Source organism: Natrix helvetica, assembly GCF_964273705.1.
Source record: "Natrix helvetica genome assembly, chromosome: 1".
Classification (NCBI taxonomy): Eukaryota; Metazoa; Chordata; class Lepidosauria; order Squamata; family Natricidae; genus Natrix; species Natrix helvetica.
The window spans coordinates 5,870,419-5,889,750 of NC_138548.1; positions in this window are offsets into that span (position 1 = coordinate 5,870,419).

Consider the following 19,332-nt stretch of genomic DNA (forward strand, 5'->3'; position numbering starts at 1 on the left):
GAGTTTTCATTTGCTTGTGTTCCTCAGTTGGAGCCTTGGCAGTAGCCCTACGTAGAGCACGTTGCACTAATTCAAATGAGATGACAAGACCATGAGTGATGGAGGACAGGGACTCATCATCCAGAAAAAAGTCCGTTCGGCACACTAGAAGAAGCTATGCAAAGTACTGCCTAGTCACAATTGTCACCTGTTCCTCAAGGAGGACTTGTGACACCAGGAGGGCCATCAGATTATATACCAGCTCAGTCTGAGGCACTACAACCCTTTAAAATACCAAGATGATAAGCACTTGGATAGAGGAGCCCCCACCCAACCACAACCACTCTGTCCCATGAACATTCAGTTGAAGGCTGTGGTTTCCCATCCACATTCCCACAGCATCCATAGTGCCTGTTAGTTCATCTGGGACACAGGGTATCATCTGCATAGAGATACATCTTGTTTAATGGTAGCATGCACAGAGAGTGAGCACAGCAGCAGCAGCCTGGAGCAGGAGTCAAGAGGGCCTAGCATCCCCTCAGGGAAGTGGGGCTGGGTTGTGGAGTCCTGCTGCCCTTGGAGCTCAAGGGTCAGGTGCCTGATTCCCAGGGCCCCAGGTGGCTCATGCTGCCATCTGTGGACCCCCTGTGTGGCCTGAAAGGGTCAGTGAGGGTCCTCTGGTGGATCAGTTTGGTTCCATCCCAAGATATGAGGGACATCAAGCAGGCCAGAACCACCCTGGACACACCCACTCAGACACCCACAACCACACAGTCATGCCTCCCTCCCCCGGCTCCCCTAAGGGAAACAACAATCCTGATCTGACCCTCAATGAAATGGAGTTCTTCATGTATCCCCTGTGGATTGCTAGACACAAAGACCTTCCAAGATGAAAGTTGTTTTTTAAAAATCTCTCAGTTCACCAGCTGGGAGGAAGTACGTGTCACTTTAGCCTGTCTTGCAAGGAGCTCACTCCTGGGTTGGAAGAGACTCACATGCCTTTGTTTCCCCTCTGGTCACAGCCCAAACACAGGTAAGAGGAAGCATGGCTGATATAAATTTCTCCTGCTGCCATCCAGGTGGCACAGGTGGTGTCTGATCTGCTAAGGTTCCAGGGAGATTTCAGGAACCTTCAATTCAGTTTCTGCATAAACCTTGATTTCTCTTCTAGGAGGGAAGGTGATAAGAATGAGCAGGCAGGAGTTATGCTGCTTCTGATGCTGATGCTCTTCTGGCTACTAGCTCCAACTACAGCGAAGAAGCTGCAAACCATTTGTGTGTTCAGGGATTATATCAATTTAGATGAAAGCCACTATAGGTCTGGTGATCTCATTATTGGTGGGATTTTGCCCTTTGGAACCATTTTAGGGTCTCCTGTTCGAGACTTTAATACATTGAATGTTCCTCTACTGAGTACGTAAGTTTCAGCTGAAGGAGAAACACTCATATAAATCATTTCTTTGCTTTAAATTCTGGAACCCTTTTCAGAAAATCTTCTTCTGGTGTCTTGAACTGTCCTGGTGTAGTGCACACAGGTTGTTCTTTTCTCAATAAATAAGCAAACTCTTAAAATAGGCTGGGATTCTCAGTCTCTTCATCAATAAACAACAAGAATGAAGAGTAAAGCTTTGCTGGTCTAGTGAGGAAATCAAATTATAATATTAATCTGAACAGTAACTTCTGGTAGAAAATTCAAAAAAAGGTCAAAACTCTTCAAGTGTTCAGGAGTTACAAACATTCCTCTCAGTTTTGGAAACAGCTTTGCTGGTGAATAAAAGCCTTCTGTAAATCTATGAGGTGACCCCCACTGTAGTCCTGTGCTCAGCAATCCTTACCCCACCTGAAGAAGCTGCTCCAAGAGAGACCTTAAATAATTACGGTGAAAGGGGGGGCAGTTGGAAAGGATTGCAGCCACTGCAGCAAAGTGAATATGGCAGGGATGATAGAGAGGATAAAACAGTCCATGATATCTATGGAAAGGCTTGTCTCTTTTCTCTCAAAGTCACCCAAATTTAGTCAAGGGAAATCCTTTGGGAAAAAAACACCAACTGAATAAAATTTGGAAGTTTCTGCCCAAAAAAGTTCCCCCAAACAGTGAAGCAAATTCTATAGCCATGCACAAGCTTTCCTGTAATGTTCTCCAATGTTTTTCTCACTACAGAGTCATCTTCAGTAACTACCAGCAGTTCCTTGCATTGATATTTGCTGTTTCTGAAGTCAATAGGGATATTCTTCTGCTCCCCAACATCACCCTTGGCTTCCACATTTACGGCCATTTCCAGAGGGAAATGTTTATTTCCTTAAACAGCCTCTCCATGCTCTCCTCACGAGCCCAAGTGGTTCCAGGTTACAAATGTGACCTGCAGGACACTCTGCTGTCCGTCATTGGTGATCTGAATGCCAAATTCTCAAGGCTGATGGCCTCCATCTTCAGCATCTTTAAGGTTCCACAGGTTAGAGAGCTCTCTTGGATACAGAGTGGAATAGACAAAGATCAAAAGATGAAAGTAAAAGTAGTTTTTTAAAGCGGGGAACATAATGAGCTTGTGACTCTTGATTTATTCTTTATTAAAAGGTAGCCATCATTTTAGTGCCATTTATTCTCTGTATCAGGTTGTTGGTTCTTGTCTTCTGACAAATCACAACCAATGCAAATGGCTAAGAAGGGAAGAAGATTTAAGTTTGACAGTCAAAGTGAGTCAGCCTGACTGAGAGGGCCATCGACCACACAATGGTCACTACTAAAGTCAGCATAAAACTTTGACTTTGTCTTTGAAAAAAGAATCTTAATTTTTCCAGCTCGGTGTTGGCTTTGAGTTTTCTCAGGGAGAGAGAAGAGTTGATCCTTCCTTCTTCCGGATTAATCCCAAGGAATCTCCTCAGTATGTGGGTTTAGTCCAGCTGCTCCTCTATTTCCAGTGGAACTGGGTTGGGCTTTTGGCACCTGAAAATGACAGTGGAGAACATTTCATCTCAACTCTGACGCCAATGCTCCAGGAGAAGGAGATCTGCCTGGCCTTCACTGAAACATTGAAATTGGAAGATCTTAAGAATACTGGGACAAAATTATTTAGCATTTTCCAAACTTCTTCCAAAATTGAAGTGTTTATTCTGTTTGGAGACTCCAATAGTTTTACTAATGTACAAATATGTGTGTTTTATCATGAAAAACTCACAAATACATCATTTCAAAAAGTTTGGGTCTTAACTTCCGACTGGAAAATTAATTTGGTGGGATCTCAGAATATGTTGGAATACATAAAGCCTTTTCATGGGGTCTTGCATTTTAGGGACCACTCTGGGGATATTGCAGAATTCAGCCACTTCCTCCTGTCTTTAGACCCCTTGCACCCCCAAGGAGATGTCTTTCTCCCTATATGGTGGGAAAGTGTCTTTCACTGCAAGATCCATAAACCAGGCAAAATCCCTCCAAAGGGAGAAAAACAATGTACAGGAAAGGAGAATCTGCAGAATCTGCCCAATTACACTTTTGAAAAAAGAATGACAGGAGAAAGTTACAATATCTACAATGCTGTTTATGCACTGGCACACTCTTTACATGCAATGTATGGATCCAGAGCCCGACCGACCATGATGAGGCTTGGAAAGAGGATCTCAAGTGTCCAGTCATGGCAGGTAATTACTAGTGCTTGTTACTCAGTCCACAGATGCTTAGAGCGGAAATTCCCCATATGAATTTCTTCAGCTAAAGATGAAAAGTCCACATGCTCCCATATCACTCTATCTCACAGTGTATTAAAACAACAATTATAAAAAGCAGTTAAGAACAATATTTTATTGAAAGAGGATAGAGGGGGGAACAGAAATAAACCATACTAGTGGTCCATGGGTTCCTGAGACCTTTATAAAGCCCTGAATAGCCTTCAACAGTTGCCAGAGGTTCAGAAGGTGACCATTCCAAGAGGAAATGTCAGCCCAAAGCAAGATAGCAATCTGAGTGTGTTTGTGCAACACATTTCACCAGGTCACTTGAAACCTTAGAGGGCATCTATGCAGAGCAATCTGTGAAGTTTCCAAGAGTTGCCCTAATTAATTTATGAGCCCCGAGACAAGGTTAAAAAAAACCATTCATTTATTAGGACTAACATCTTGGCACGGATTTCTGTGTAGCTGAAACTAAATCACACTTAATGGCATCTGACCTTTACCCCTGTGATCCCCTCCCCTCTGGCTGAGGTCATCACTCACATTCTCCAACAGGAGGTTATGGCAGGGTTCTGGACATGCACATTCACATCCCAGTACAGAAATATGAGACTTTTACTCTGGCCAAAAGTATGCATGGCATCCCCCCCCCCCTTCTCAAGTTGATAGTAGTCACGGAAACGCCTTAGGTGTTGACACTCTGTTTTGCAAGAAATGTCCCCCAAATCCAACTTCTAAATATACACTCAATTCATTTTAATCTTGTATTTTTCTGCCTTTGAGAATAAGCTAGAGAAAATCAGAGGAATATTCCATGGTTCTGATAGAAATCATTTATTCATTTCAAACATTCATCTATCGGCTAACAAGACCTTGGGCCAAAGGAACTATTTGAAAGTGCATGTAGCCAAATATCACAAGAGGGAAAACCCTATAATTAAATGTGGAATGTGCAACTAATTTTTGGGCATATCTTGTATTTTGATGAAACTGGAGTTGGAAACCATGCCCAGTAATAAGGGGAAATGTTTGTAGTGTCAGATCCCTAAAAGTGATACTGCCATTCAAGTGGGAGGAGGGGGGGTCTTGGAGTCGATTTATTAGCAGTGCCTGTGACAAATGATATTTTACAACTGGTTTCCAGGTGCCGAAGTGCCTTGAGTTCCCTTCACCTTTTGGGGAATGTTTATGATGGCCAAGTGGGATGGTTCACTTTAATGTCCAATGGAAGACAGCCATGGGAATGGAGGCTTATCCGGTTCTCAAGGCAGCTGGTAAAGGAACCACCTTCACAGTTTTGTATTGGCTAAAATCTGCATTCTGACTAACGGGAGGGGTCTCTACTGCCTTACTTCTACTTGCCTTGCCTAAGAGGATCCAGACGTTGATTTGAACTTATTGTTTTCACTTCTGCTTAGTAAAAGCTTCCTTTTGAAATACTTCGTTTCAAGAGTCTTCACTTTCTTAAGTTAGGAGGAGAGGCAATCCTTACAGAGTTATCCTTTCAATTGGAATTGGAATTAGAATTGAAATATGAAATTGTAAGTTATCCTTACAATCCTTTCAGAGTTAAATACTGTATTTTTCGGAGAATAAGACACACCATAGTATAAAACGCACCTTAGTTTTTGGGGAGCTGGTTTTATCTGGGTTGGGGATAAAAATGACATCTAAAGCACAGCTGATTGTTAGAGAGAGAAGCAATAAGAAAAGCAAGCAAAGCAGGGAAGATCGCTTCACTCGGTAGCGCCTCATTAGGGCTGAAGAAGCTTTGAAAAAGCTACATTCAGAGTATAAGATTTTCAGTCTCCTTTGGGGGGGGGGGGAGATGCGTCTTATACTCCGAAAAATACAGTAGCTGGTGTTACTCCTGATTCTTCAAATCTCCACCTCCACCTCTAGTGTCAGGGTTCCCAGTAACATACCCACAGCAAACAAAACTCCAAGGCAGGTAGATTCCTCCAAGAATAGTTTTATTGGATATGTTATATTGGTACAGACTGGTGAAAATGGACTCTAAAGGTTCCCACGGCTTTTACCTAATTAAAAGTGAAGGTTTTCCCTCAACCCCAAACAATCAGTCACATGATCCAATGAAGATGCAGTCTCATTGCCTGGTGCCCTTACTCCTCCTTCCTCTGGCCAGATATAAGAAGGTCCTTGGTTCCCAAGAAAAAAATATTTTTTTTTGCTACAAAGTCCCAGCTATCTCTAATTTCCCCTCCCTATCCCTCAGCTCCAAGATGGCTTCAGTCAGGTCAGCTTCAAGGTTGACTTCTAGCTTTTCAGACAAAAAACTCATCTTCTCAAGATTGTAGTTTCAAATTACATATTTTGTGTTATTCCTGATTTCTCAGATCTCCACCAAGATCACACATCTAGCTTCTCAGACAGAAATACAAACATCTTATGAAGCTGGTCACCATATTCTGATAGAAAACATGATGTCTCATTAGTAGTTCTAGCCCAAATATTCTAATATCTGAAGGTCTCCTGTCTTTCAGATTCTTCCCTATTTGAGCAATGTGCAGTTCAACAACAGTGCTGGGGATGAAGTCTCCTTCTCAGAAGATGGACTGGGATCTGGTCTTTATGATCTTCTCAACTGGGTTCTCCTCCCCAATCTATCTTTTCTCCCCATGAAAGTTGGGCAAGTAAATCCTGAGGCTCCCCCAGGCCAGGATTTCACCATTAACTCTGATGGAATCATCTGGGCCACAAAGGTGAGCTGAAAGGAAATGTTGCAAGTTTGGGGATAGATTCCTTCTCTTCCTGAGATGCATAACATTTTTCTAACTTGAAAAATAATCAATGAGTCAGAAATTATGGCAGTCATTTGGTGAAAGATCTCCTTTGCATGTAACACCTTTGAGCTCTAGTTTGTGTCATTCCACAAAGGGTTAGGCTTGGGAATGACTTCTGCTTGAAAGGCAGGATGCAATTACAGTCCGCAACAGTGATTGACATGTACCATTTCTGCTCAGTTGTGTCCTCATACTTCTTTCTTTTAGCCACACCTTAGTTCAGTCACAATCCTTCCTCTGCAGGCTGAGATCCCAGTTCCAATCTACTGCATTCATTGGATGGAATGTCACTGGCCTGAATCCCTCAGAGCTTTTCCTGATTTCTGATAGACGGTAGCAAACTATTTTTTTAGAAGAGAATCTAAATGTAAAAGTCAGAATAAGGAATGGGGAAAAGAATGAATGCAGCAGGTTCATTGCTTAAGTAGTTTCAAGTATTTCTCTTTCAGGCAATCCACTTTGCCAGGTTCAGCACTATGGTGAACAGGTTATTCTGAAGATCTTTTGAAGATGGAGATGTCAATGTGGACATTTAATGATACATGATCATTGAATTGACCTTCTGAAGTATTTCTCTTTTCTCTTTTAGAAGGTGCCCTTTGCCAGGTGTGGCATGAAGAGGTGCCAGGCAGGAGAGAGGAGAAGAGTTCCAGAGGGCAAGCCGGTTTACTGCTACCAATGTGCCCTTTGTCCATAAGGGACCATTTCTAATCAGACAGGTAGAGCAGACTTCAAATGTAAATCTTCCAGGATCAAGGAAGACATCCATTATTATTTTTTGTTATTGTTGTCATTTTTGATAAGATTGACATGCACTTATACTTTTTAATGGAACTCTTCAGTTTACAGTTCTAAACTGCCCTGATCCTCAACAATTCCATGAAGGATAGTTTTAGGGAAGAATTTATGAATCTCCAACTTGCATTTCCACTCCTACGCAAACATCCAATTGGGAAAACCAACTTCCAATCTTTTCTGAGGAAATCCATGTTTTAATGTTTATCATTTAGAGTGTGCTTCTTGAGTGGTGGCCTAGAGGTGGAGCTCTTGCCTCAAAATCAGGAGGCTGTGAGTTCGATCCTAGGTAGATACAGACATTTCTCTCTCTGGGCACAATGAGTAAATATCTGCTGCGAATTCTGCATTGGTGACAGGAAGGGCATCTGGCCAGTAAACTCTCAGCTCTATTCATTGCTGTGACTCTACCCACTCCACAATACAAGGGATTATAGGGTCATTAAAGGACAAACAAACACAAACACACACACACACATAAATCAGAATGTGCTTCTTCTGTCAGCTGTATCAAACTCAGAAGAAACAGACCAGCCAGAGAAAGAGGAGATCCATCCATCTACCTCTCTTTGAAAGAGTAGGACGGAGCAAATGAACAGATTTGAAGCACAAAGCAGAGAGGTTAAGGCAAGGTAATGGACATGTAAACAAAACAGCGGCTTTGCTGGATAAGAGGTCTATTGATCTTCTGAGGGCTCCATTACAAAGTGGGGGGGAGCAGGCAGCAATCTGAGACAAAAAGCCACATTACTCGTGGAAGAGCACAATGAATGGACAGCTGGAACTGAACAAATCTTTTTCTCTAGCTGCTCTGTTCCCCGGATCATCATGAACAAAGGGTGATTTGCTCTTTTTGATGGTCCATGCATTGCTCAGTGGGTTCTTTCATCACTCCCTTTGCAGGAAGGTCAGCAGCAGAAATGCAACAGGTGTATCATCCTTGCAGGAGGGATATTGTGCATAATAGTTGCTCAAGAAATCCTTTGACAACAAAGACTTTTGATTTCAGATGCTGCTCGCTGTGACCCCTGCCCAGAAGACCAATTTCCCAACATGGACAAAGACCAATGCATTGCCAAAAAGATCCACTTCCTTGCCTATCAAGACACCCTGGGATACATTTTAGTTTTTCTCGCTCTCTTTTTCTCTGTGATCACTTCTGCAGTCCTGGTGATTTTCTATAAACATCATGACACACCGATTGTCAAGGCCAACAATCGAGATCTCACCTACATCCTCCTGGTCTCCCTCCTGCTCTGCTTCCTCTGCTCCTTCCTCTTCATTGGTCAACCTGGGAAGGTCACCTGTCTCATACGACAAGCTGCCTTTGCTGTTCTCTTTTCTCTTTCAGTTTCCTCTGTATTAGCAAAAACTGTCATGGTGGTTCTGGCTCTCATGGCCACCAAGCCAGGGAACAGGACAAGGAAGCTCTTAGGTAAACCACTGACCAACTCCATTGTCTTAGCTTGTCCCCTTGACATCAATCAAGAGCAGAAGTGTGGGGAACCCCTCAGTCAACTGTGAAACGCCCTCCAGAGGCTCAGAAACAGAGGTTGCTGTATAGTAGGAAGGCTGGTACAGAAGTAATGATCCCAACTGGTCCTGTGAATGAATCTTCAAGAAAAGAGTTTCAGACCTGGCAATTTGGGGAGCAGCACCCCAAAAGACCAAAAGAGACACCCGGATGACAATTGCTACCCTCAGGCTACAACAACAGAAATTTGTCACTATTGCTAAAAACTTGCAGTTAATATCTTGAGATACTTCCCCAAATTTCATTTCACCTTGTGCCTCTATTCCCAAGTAGCACTCCTATTATCTGAGCAAACTAGGGGGAAAAACCAAAATCCATCTTGTGTCCAGGGGTCACGTTCATGTAGGTCAACTACACAACTTCCCCAGGACTCCATCTGCTCTGTGAATTACAAGAAGAGACACAAACATGTTTTCCATTCTTCTGTATGAAGAGAAGCTGTTGCTAAGGGGATGGGACCATGGCTTTTCCCTGCAATTATCAGAGGAACAGTTATTCTTCATGTATCCCCTGTGGATTCCTAGACACAAAGATCTTCCAGGACAAAACCTGTTTTAAAAAATATCTCTGAGTTCACCAGCTGGGAGGAAGAACGTGTCACCTTAGCCTGTCTTGCAAAGAGCTCACTCCTGGGTTGGAAGAGACTCACATGCCTTTGTTTCCCCTCTGGTCACAGCCCAAACACAGGTAAGAGGAAGCATGGTAGATATAAATTTGTCCTGTTGCCATCCAGGTGGCACAGGTGGTGTCTGATCTGCTAAGGTTCCAGGGAGATTTCAGGAACCTTCAATTCAGTTTCTGCATAAAGCCTTGATTTCTCTTCTAGGAGGGAAGAAGACAAGAATGACAGCCAGGAGTCATGCTGCTTCTGATGCTGATGTTCTTCTGGCTCCTGGCTCCAACTACATTGAAGAAGCTGCAAACCATTTGTGTGCTCAGGGATTATATCGACTTAGATGTAAGCCACTATAGGCCTGGTGATCTCATTATTGATGGGAATTTGCCCTTCGGAGCCATTTCAGAGTCTTCTGTCCGAGACTTTAATACACTGAAAGTTCCTCTACAGAACATGTAAGTTTCAGCTGAAGGAGAAACAGGCAGAGAAATCATTTCTTTGCTTTAAATTTTGGGACCCCTTTCAGAAATTCTTCTTCTATTGCATTGAACTGTCCTAGCATAGTGCAAATATTGTGTTTTTCTGAATAAATTAACAAGCTCTTAAAATAGGCTGGAATTCTCTTCATCAGGAAGATGATTAAACAAAAAAAATATGAAGAAAGAAGCTGTGCTGGCCTAGTGAAGAAGTCAAGTTATAATATTAATCTGACCAGTAACTTCTGGTAGAAAATGAAAAGAAAAACACAAGGTGTAACTAAAATCCCTCTCAATGTTGGAATCAGCATTGCTGATGAATAATGGCCTTCAGTAAATCTATGAGGTGACTCCCACTGTAGTCCTGTGCTCAATAATCTTTACCTCATCTGAAGAAGCTCCTCCAAGAGAGACATTAAATAATCATGGTGAAAGGGCAGCAGTTTGGAAGAATTACAGCCGCTGCAGCAGTGAATATGGCAGGGATGATATAGAGAGTATAAAACAGTCCACGATATTGTCTCCTTTCTCACAAAGTCACCCAAATTTAGCCAAGGGAAATCCTATGGAAACAAAAACCCAAATCAAATGAAATTTTGGAGTTTCTGCCCCAAAAAGTTCCCCCAAAGAGTGAAGCAAATTTTAAACCCATGCACAAGTTTTCCTATAATGTTCTCCAATGTTTTTCTCACTACAGATTTATCTCCAGTAACTACCAGCAGTTCCTTGCATTGATGTTTGCTGTCTCTGAGGTCAATAAGAATTTTCTCCTCCTCCCCAACATCACCCTTGGCTTCCACATCTATCAGCATTTCCAGAGGGAGGACAATATTGCCTTAAACAGTCTTTCCATGCTCTCCTCGCGAGCCCAAGTGGTTCCAGGTTACAAATGTGACCATCCGGACACTCTGCTGTCCATCATTGGTGATCTCAATGCCAAAACCTCAAGGCAGATGGCCAACATCTTCAGCATTTTTAAGGTCCCACAGGTAAGAGAACTCTTTTGCATACAGTATGGAATAGACAGAGATCAAAAGCATGCACAGAAGCCAAGATGAAACTAAAATTAGTTTTTGTGGGGTGGGAGATAAAATGAGCTTGCGACTCTTCGTTTATTCTTTATTAAAGGGTAGCCATCATTTTAGTTCCATTTATTCTCTGTATCAAGTTTTTTCTCTTCTTTTGTGACATACCACAACCAATAAAAATGGCTAAGAAGGGAAGAAGATTAAGTTTGCCAGTCGAAGTGAGTCAGCCTGACTGTGAGGGCCATTAACCACACAACGGTCACTACTAAAGTCAATATAAAACCTTTATTTTGTCTTTGAAAAAAGAATCTTTTTTTCCAGTTGGGTGTTGGCTTTGAGTTCTCTGAGGGAGAGAGAAGAGTTTATCCTTCCTTCTTCCAAATTAATCCCAAGGAATCTGCTCAGTATGTGGGTTTAGTCCAGCTGCTCCTGTATTTCCAGTGGAACTGGGTTGGGCTTTTGGCCCCTGAAGATGACAGGGGAGAACGTTTCATCTCAACTCTGACGCCGATGCTCCAGGAGAAGGAGATATGCCTGGCCTTCACTCTAATGCTGAAACAGGGTGATTTATATACAACTGCCAGGAATTTTATTGGCAATTTCCATATTTGGTCTAAAGCAAAAGTGTTTATTCTGTTTGCAGATTCACTTGTTACTGTCACTGTAATAGGGGCGGTATTTTTTTTTGAAAAAGCCAGAAAAGAATCATTGAGGAAAGTTTTTATCTTCACTTCCCATTGGAAACTTGGTGCTGACAAACCTGAAAACACATTGAAATGCATAAAGTTTTTTCATGGGGTCTTGCAATTTAGGGACCACTCTGGGGATGTGTCTAAATTCAGTCACTTCCTCCTGTCTTTAGACCCCTTGAACCCCCAAGGAGATGTCTTTCTCCCTATGTGGTGGGAATTTGTCTTTGGCTGCAAGATCCATAAATCAGGAAAGATCCCTCCAAAGGGGGAAAAACCATGTACAGGAAAGGAGAATGTGCAGAATCTGCCCAATTACACTTTTGAAACAAGAATGACAGGTGAAAGTTACAATATCTACAATGCCATTTATGCTCTGGCACATGCTTTACACGCAATGTATGGATCCAGAGCCCAACCGACCATGATGAGGCTTGGAAAGAGGATCTCAGATGTCCAGTCATGGCAGGTAATTTCTGTGGCTTTTGACTCAGTCCACTTAGTTCGGAAGCTTCCCATATGAATTTATTCATTTCTTGATTAAATGTCTTCATCATCTCATATAAATTCATCTGAGACCCTGCCCCTTTTTTAGTTTATCATTTGTTGGGCTATTCCATTGCTGTGTGAAGAGAGCTTCAGATTAACAATGGATGGAAATTAACCAGGAAGAGACGCAACCTAGAACTAAGGGGAAATTTCTTAATGAACAGTTTACGTTTAGAAGTCGTGGGTGCCCCATTGCTGGAGTCATTGAAGAAGAGGCAGGATATCCACTTGTCTAAAGCTGTAGAGGGTCTGTTGCTTGAGCAGGGGGTTAGACTAGAAGATCTCCAATGTCCCTTCCAATGCTGTGATTCTGTTTCTATGACAACCACAGCACACAGCAAGATTCAAAGTGGTCCTAATGGGTTCCTGGTCTGAAATTCATCAGAATTTCCTGCATCAAAGGCTAAAATGTTGGACCTCTCTGAACAGAGAAGGGACCAACCAGGTCAGATGCTTCCTTCCACATGGCCCAGTGGATCAATCCTGGTTCCTGCATTCTTCTTCTTTTGACAACAAACTAGAGAAAATCAGTGGAATTTTCCATGGTTCTGATAGAAATGATTTATTCATTTCAAACATTCATTTATCAGTTAACAAGACGTTGGGTCAAAGGAACTATTGGAAACTGTATGTAGCCAAGAGGAAAATTCTAAAAATAAATTTAGATCGTGGGAGTAATTTTTTTGTGTTTTGGTGAAATTGGAGATGGAAACCATGCCCAGTGACAAATGGGAACCTTTTAGTTTCAGAGGTTAATATACCTGATTCCTCAGATCACCACCAAGAGATGGAATTGGCTTCTCAAATATAAACCCATCTTCTCAAGATGGCCATTATGTGAAGCCATGAGGTCTCATTTGTAGCTCTAGCAAAAATACACCAATTTCTGAAGTTCTCCTTTCTTTCAGATTCTTGCCCATTTGAGGAACGTCCAGTTCAACAACAGTGCTGGAGAAGAAGTCTCCTTCTCAGAAGGTGGACTGGGATCTGCTCGTTTTGATCTTCTCAATTGGGTTCTCTTCCCCAATCGATCTTTTGTCCCCATGAAAGCTGGGCAAGTAAATCCCGAGGCTCCCCCAGGCCAAGATTTCACCATTAACTCTGATGGAATCATCTGGGCCACAAAGGTGAGCTGCAAGGAAATGTTGTAAGTTCAAGGAAAGATTCATTCTCTTCCTGAGATGCAGAACATCTTCCTAACTTGAAAACTAAACAATTGAGTCAGAAATTATGGCAGTCATTTGGTGAAAAATCTGTTTTGTATGTAACATATTTGATGTTTGATTTGTGTCATTCTACAAAGGGTTAGGTTTGGCTTCTGCTTGAAATGCAAGATGCAATTACAGCAAGCAAGAGTGATTTCCATGCACCATTGCTGCTCAGTTGTATCCTCGTGGTTGTTTCTTTGAGATACACTGTAGTTTAATCACAAGCTTTTGTCTTTTTTGTGTGTGTGTGTGTGTGTGTGTAATAATTTTTTATTGTTTTTGTCTTTTTATCACATATTACAGTCTTTATATCAACAGTTTGTACAATGTTACATGGTCGTATCTGTGTATGTTTTCCTCTCTTTACCATATATTACAATCCTTATGTCATCTTATCTATACATTTTTATGATATTTAACATATTTACCTATTTTTATATACAGTTCTATGTTTGTTTATGTATATTGTTTTCGGCTTAATTGTTTTTCTTATTATCCAACCATTCATACCACTTATTCCAAATTTCGTAGTATTCCGATTCTTCTTTGTCCTTTAATTTTTGAGTTAGTTTGTCCATCTCTGCGCACTCCAAGGTTTTTTTATCACTAATTTGTCTGGCGGTGTATTATTTTGCTTCCAGCATAGGGCAAAGGCAATTCTAGCTATAGTTAATATATGTGTTAGTAGATATTTAATTTTTTTTGTATAGTTCCCTTTAATTATTCCTAGTAGAAAGGTTTCAGGTTTATACTTTATTTGTTCCCCCGTAATTTCTTGTGCCCACTTCCAGATTCTTTTCCAGTATTTTTGCGATTGCGGGCAGGTCCACTACATGTGGTAGTATGTCCCTTGTTCTTTTTTGCATTTCCAACATATTGGTTTCAGTGTTGGGTACATTTTTGCTAATCTTGTTGGTGGTAGGTGCCAACGATAAAACATTTTATATATATTTTCTTTCAGTGTTGCTGATCTCGTTAATTTATAATTTATATTCCAAATTTTTTCCCAATCCGCTACATCTATATTATAACCAAAAATTTTGGCCCATGCTATCATACATCCTTTAACTATTTCTTCTTCTAAGTTTATTTCTAACAAATATTTATACATTTTCGTCATAAATTTGTTTTCTGGGCCAATTAAGATTTTGTCTATTTGTTGCAATTCCGTATATATTCCATATTCTTTTATATCTTTTTTATATCTTGATTGTAATTGGAGGTATGGCCACCAATCTATATTGTTATTGTTCTCTTTTAGTTCTTGGTTCGTTTTCAAATTCCCCTGGTTATCTAAAATTTCACTATACCTAACCATTTTTGATAGATCTAGCGTATTGGGGTGTATCATGGCTTCCATGGTGGAAAGCCATGCCAGTATTTTCATATAATGTTTTGCTTTAATTTTGTTCCAGACCTGAATCAATGCTTCTCTAATGTAATGTCTATGGAAATATTTTTGCTTCTTTTTACTCTCTTCCCATAAGAAAAAGTGCCATCCTGTTTGCAGGTCATGGCCTTCTATTGCTAATATTCTTTTATTTTTTAAATTTATCCAATCTTTAATCCAAATTAGTGCTGCTGCATTGTAGTAGAGTTCTCAGTCAGGTAGTCCCATACCACCTCTGCTTCTATCGTCCTGTAATGCTTTCAGTTTTATCCTAGCTTTTTTCCCTTGCCAGATGAATTTTAGTATTATTTTATTCAGTTCGGTAAAAAAGTTTTTCTCTAGTTTTATGGGGATCGTTTGAAATAGATATAGGACTCTTGGTAGTATGTTCATTTTTATAGTTGCTATTTTCCCTAATAGCGATAGTTGTAATTTCCCCCATAATTCCAGGTCTTTTTTTATTTGTTGCACTAATTTTGTGTAATTATTTTCTTTTATGGTTGAGCACTTTGCAGTTAGCCATATTCCTAAATATTTGACTTTCTTTACTACCTGGAGTCCTATTGTTTTTTCTAATTCTTTGTTCTGTTTTTCCTTCAGATTTTTGGTTATTATTTTAGTCTTTTCTCTGTTAATTTTTAGTCCTGCCACATCTCCATATTTTTCTAGTTCTTGCATTAACTTATTCCCTGTTTCTAATGGATTTTCTATAATAAATACTAAGTCATCTGCAAAGGCCTGTATTTTGTATTCTTCATTTTTAATTTTGGTTCCTCTTATTTCCTGGTTTTTTCTAATTTGTATCACAAGCTTTTGTCTACAGGCTGAGATTTCAGATCCAATCTTCCCATCCATGGGTGTGTCCAGGATGCCCCTTGCTGACTACCTCAGGATTGTTCTTGATTTCTGATAGACAGAGGCAATATATTTCTTTAGAAGTGATTCTGAACATAGAAGTAGAAATAAGGAAGGGAAAGAGGAATGGGGAAAAGAATGAATGCAGCAGGATCATTGCTTAAATCATCTCAAGTAATTATTTTTTTCTCTTTCAGAAGAAGCCCTTTGCCAGGTGTGGCAAGAAGAGGTGCCAGGCAGGAGAGAGGAGAAGAGTTCCAGAGGGAGAGCAGGTTTGCTGCTACCAATGTGATGCTTGTCCAGAAGGGACCTTTTCTAATCAGACAGGTAGAGCAGACTTTCAATGTAGATCTTCGAGGAGGAATGAAGCCATTCATTAAGACATTTATTTGTTTGTTATTGTGATCATTTTTGATAAAATTGGCATGCACTCATACTTTTCAGAAGAACCTTTCAGTTTACAAATCTAAACTGCCCTGGGCAGAGAGGTTGAGGGCACACTTTATAAGTCCACAACATCCATTTCTGCTTCTACATTCACCTCCAATTGGGAAACCAACTTTCAAGTTAAAGTGATCATTTAAATTTTGTTTTTTCTGGCATCTCTATCAAATTCTGAGGAAATAGACCAGTGGTGGGTTGCAGGCGGTACGCCCCAGTATGGGCATACCAGAGCCAACCTAGAGCACCAGATACCATTCTAGTACGGTGCTTCAGAGAGCCCGTCTGCCCGCCAGAGCTCCTCACCTGTGATTTAAAGCTTCTGCGCTGCCGCACATGTGCATGGCATTTGAAACCCACCACTGAAATAGACCTAGTACAAAGCAGAGAGATCAAGGCAGGGATAATGTAGACACAAACAAAACAGCATCATTCCTGGATAACAGATCTGTCTGTCTTCTCTCGGTTCCATTATAAAATGGGAGTTGGGGAAACAGGCAACAATCTCAGACTGAAACCCACATTACTCATGGAAGCACACAGTGAATGGAAATGTAGAACTGAACAAAACTTTGTCTCTGGCTAATCTATCCCCTGGATCATCATAAATGAAGAATTGTTTTCTCTTTTTGATGTACCATAAATAGCACGAGGGTTCTTTCATTGCTCCCTTTGGGGGAAGGTCAAGAGCAGAAAGGGAACATGTGTATCATCTTTGCATGTTACTTGCTCAAGAAATCCTTAGACAAAGACTTTTGGTTTCAATACAATACAATACAATAGCAGAGTTGGAAGGGACCTTGGAGGTCATCTAGTCCAACCCCATCCTAGGCAGGAAACCCTATATTGTTTCAGACAAATGGCTATCCAACATATTCTTAAAGTGTTGGGGCATTCACAACTTCTGGAGGCAACTTCTGTTTCACTGATTAATTTTTCTAACAGATGCAGTTCACTGTGACCCTTGCCCAGAAGACCAATTTCCCAACAAGGACAAGGACCAATGCATTGACAAGAAGATCCACTTCCTTGCCTATCAAGAGACTCTGGGATACGTTTTAGTTTTTCTTGCTCTTTTCCTCTTTGTGATCACTTCTGCAGTCCTGGTGATTTTCTATAAACATCATGACACACCGATTGTGAAGGCCAACAACCGAGATCTCACCTACATCCTCCTGGTCTCCCTCCTGCTCTGCTTCCTCTGCTCCTTCCTTTTCATTGGTCAACCTGGGAAGGTCACCTGTCTCATACGACAAGCTTCCTTTGCCGTTCTCTTTTCTCTTTCAGTTTCCTCTGTGTTGGCAAAAACTGTCATGGTGGTTCTGGCTTTCATGGCCACCAAGCCAGGGAACAGGACAAGGAAACTCTTAGGTAAACCACTGACCAACTCCATTGTCTTAGCTTGTCCCCTTGTCCAAGCACTCATTTGTGCCACCTGGCTGGGAACCTCTCCTCCATTTCCCAACTTGGACTTTCACGCCTTGTTTGGAGAAATCATCTTGGAATGCAATGAAGGCTCAGCTTTAATGTTTTACATCGTCCTTGCCTACCTAGGTCTTTTGGCCCTCATCAGTTTCACAGTGGCATTTCTAGCTAGGAAATTGCCTGATAGTTTTAATGAAGCCAAGTTCATTACTTTCAGCATGCTGGTCTTTTGCAGTGTTTGGATCACTTTCCTCCCCACCTACCTGAGCACCAAAGGGAAGTCCATGGTGGCTGTGGAGATCTTCTCCATTTTGGCCTCTGGGGCTGGTCTCTTGGCTTGCATCTTTTTCCCCAAATGCTACATTATCCTATTCAGGCCTCATCTTAATTGTAGAGAAAATATAAGGAACAAAAATCTCTAAATAATGCACAGATTGCCTCATTTATACTTGTCTTTGAGGCATGTTTAGAATGTGAATATTTTTTTAAAAAAATGTTGACAAGAAGGAGGAACTTGTTCATTAAAGAATTCCTTTCCAAGTGCTGCAACTGGTTATGCTTTACTTATGGTCAGCAACTGTCATCCAGTCTTTGTTTATCATGTTTTCAAAATGTCCTCAGTGATGTCTAGTGCTTTGAGCCATTTGTCTGAAACATTATAGGGTTTCCTGCCTAGGCAGGGGGTCGGACTAGAAGACCTCCAAGGTCCCTTCCAACTCTGCTAATGTATTGTATAGTTCTGTCATTCATTAGTCATTGGGGTGGTCCGGTTTCTTATAGGTACATAAGTTGGTTCTAAGTCAAGGTGTTTTTTGATTAACCGTTTTGTAGAGTGTCAGAGTTAAATGAATTTGCCAACATGATGGGTTTGGGCATGACCAATAATTTTGGCTTTGTCTCAGTCAAACTAATATTGTTCATTCTCGACATGGCTCAAGACCAGGGACCTCTAGTTATGTCCCTTGACTGCCAGCTGGTGTTTACAAATTCTAGTTTTCAGGTGTCGTCCTCTTCATCTAACATAGAACTGGTTGCAGTTGTTGCCATTGATTTTATACATTACGTTGGTGCTCTCTTCATTCCATATTTTGTTTTTTTACCTTTGTTGGTTCTTGTCTGAGTAAATGTAGGTTTGTGAGCTATTGTTATTCCCAGGGGTTGCAGTAGCGTTGCAGATACTTCTGAGGAGAAGCTCAGAGAACAAGCCAGTGTCAAACCCACATTGTCCAAATGGGAAGTGACCAAGACACGACTGACTTTATGCAGAACCACCAGTCCTGGGCAGTGTACAATTGGTATATTGATGATAACATCTCCATTTCCGTCAGGTGGCCTCTCATCTGAGAAACAGAAACATAGGAGGAATTGTGTGAATTGGTCCATAGAATAGTAAACTCAAAGTCTCCTTTCTTCCATAAGCTTTAACAAAATATCTATGGCAATGTAACTCATCTGTTCTTTTATGAAGAGAAAACTTCTTTGTTCAAGATAGTAACAGCAGAAGGGTGCGGAAATAACTAGAGGTTTCCTCATTATAAATATGTATGTTTATTTATGCACATATGATTTTCTCCTCTTTTCTGGAATGAATAAATATGAGGGCCTCCTTTTGTCTTCAAGAGTTCCTCCTACTAACTTCCTAACAGGATTTATCCAGGTTGCACCCTTAACAATAAAAATGACCATCAGAAATGATTATTGATTCTTCTGTCCTGTATTTAATTCCAGAGGGATTTGGGGAGGGAGGGGGGCTGAAGGATTAAACAGTTGTAATTGCCACACAAACATTACAATTGGTCCTTGTTGAGCAATGATGAAAATGAGGGAAAAGCAACTTTGCAACCTATCCACATTGATAAAATTAGCTGGTTTGTAAA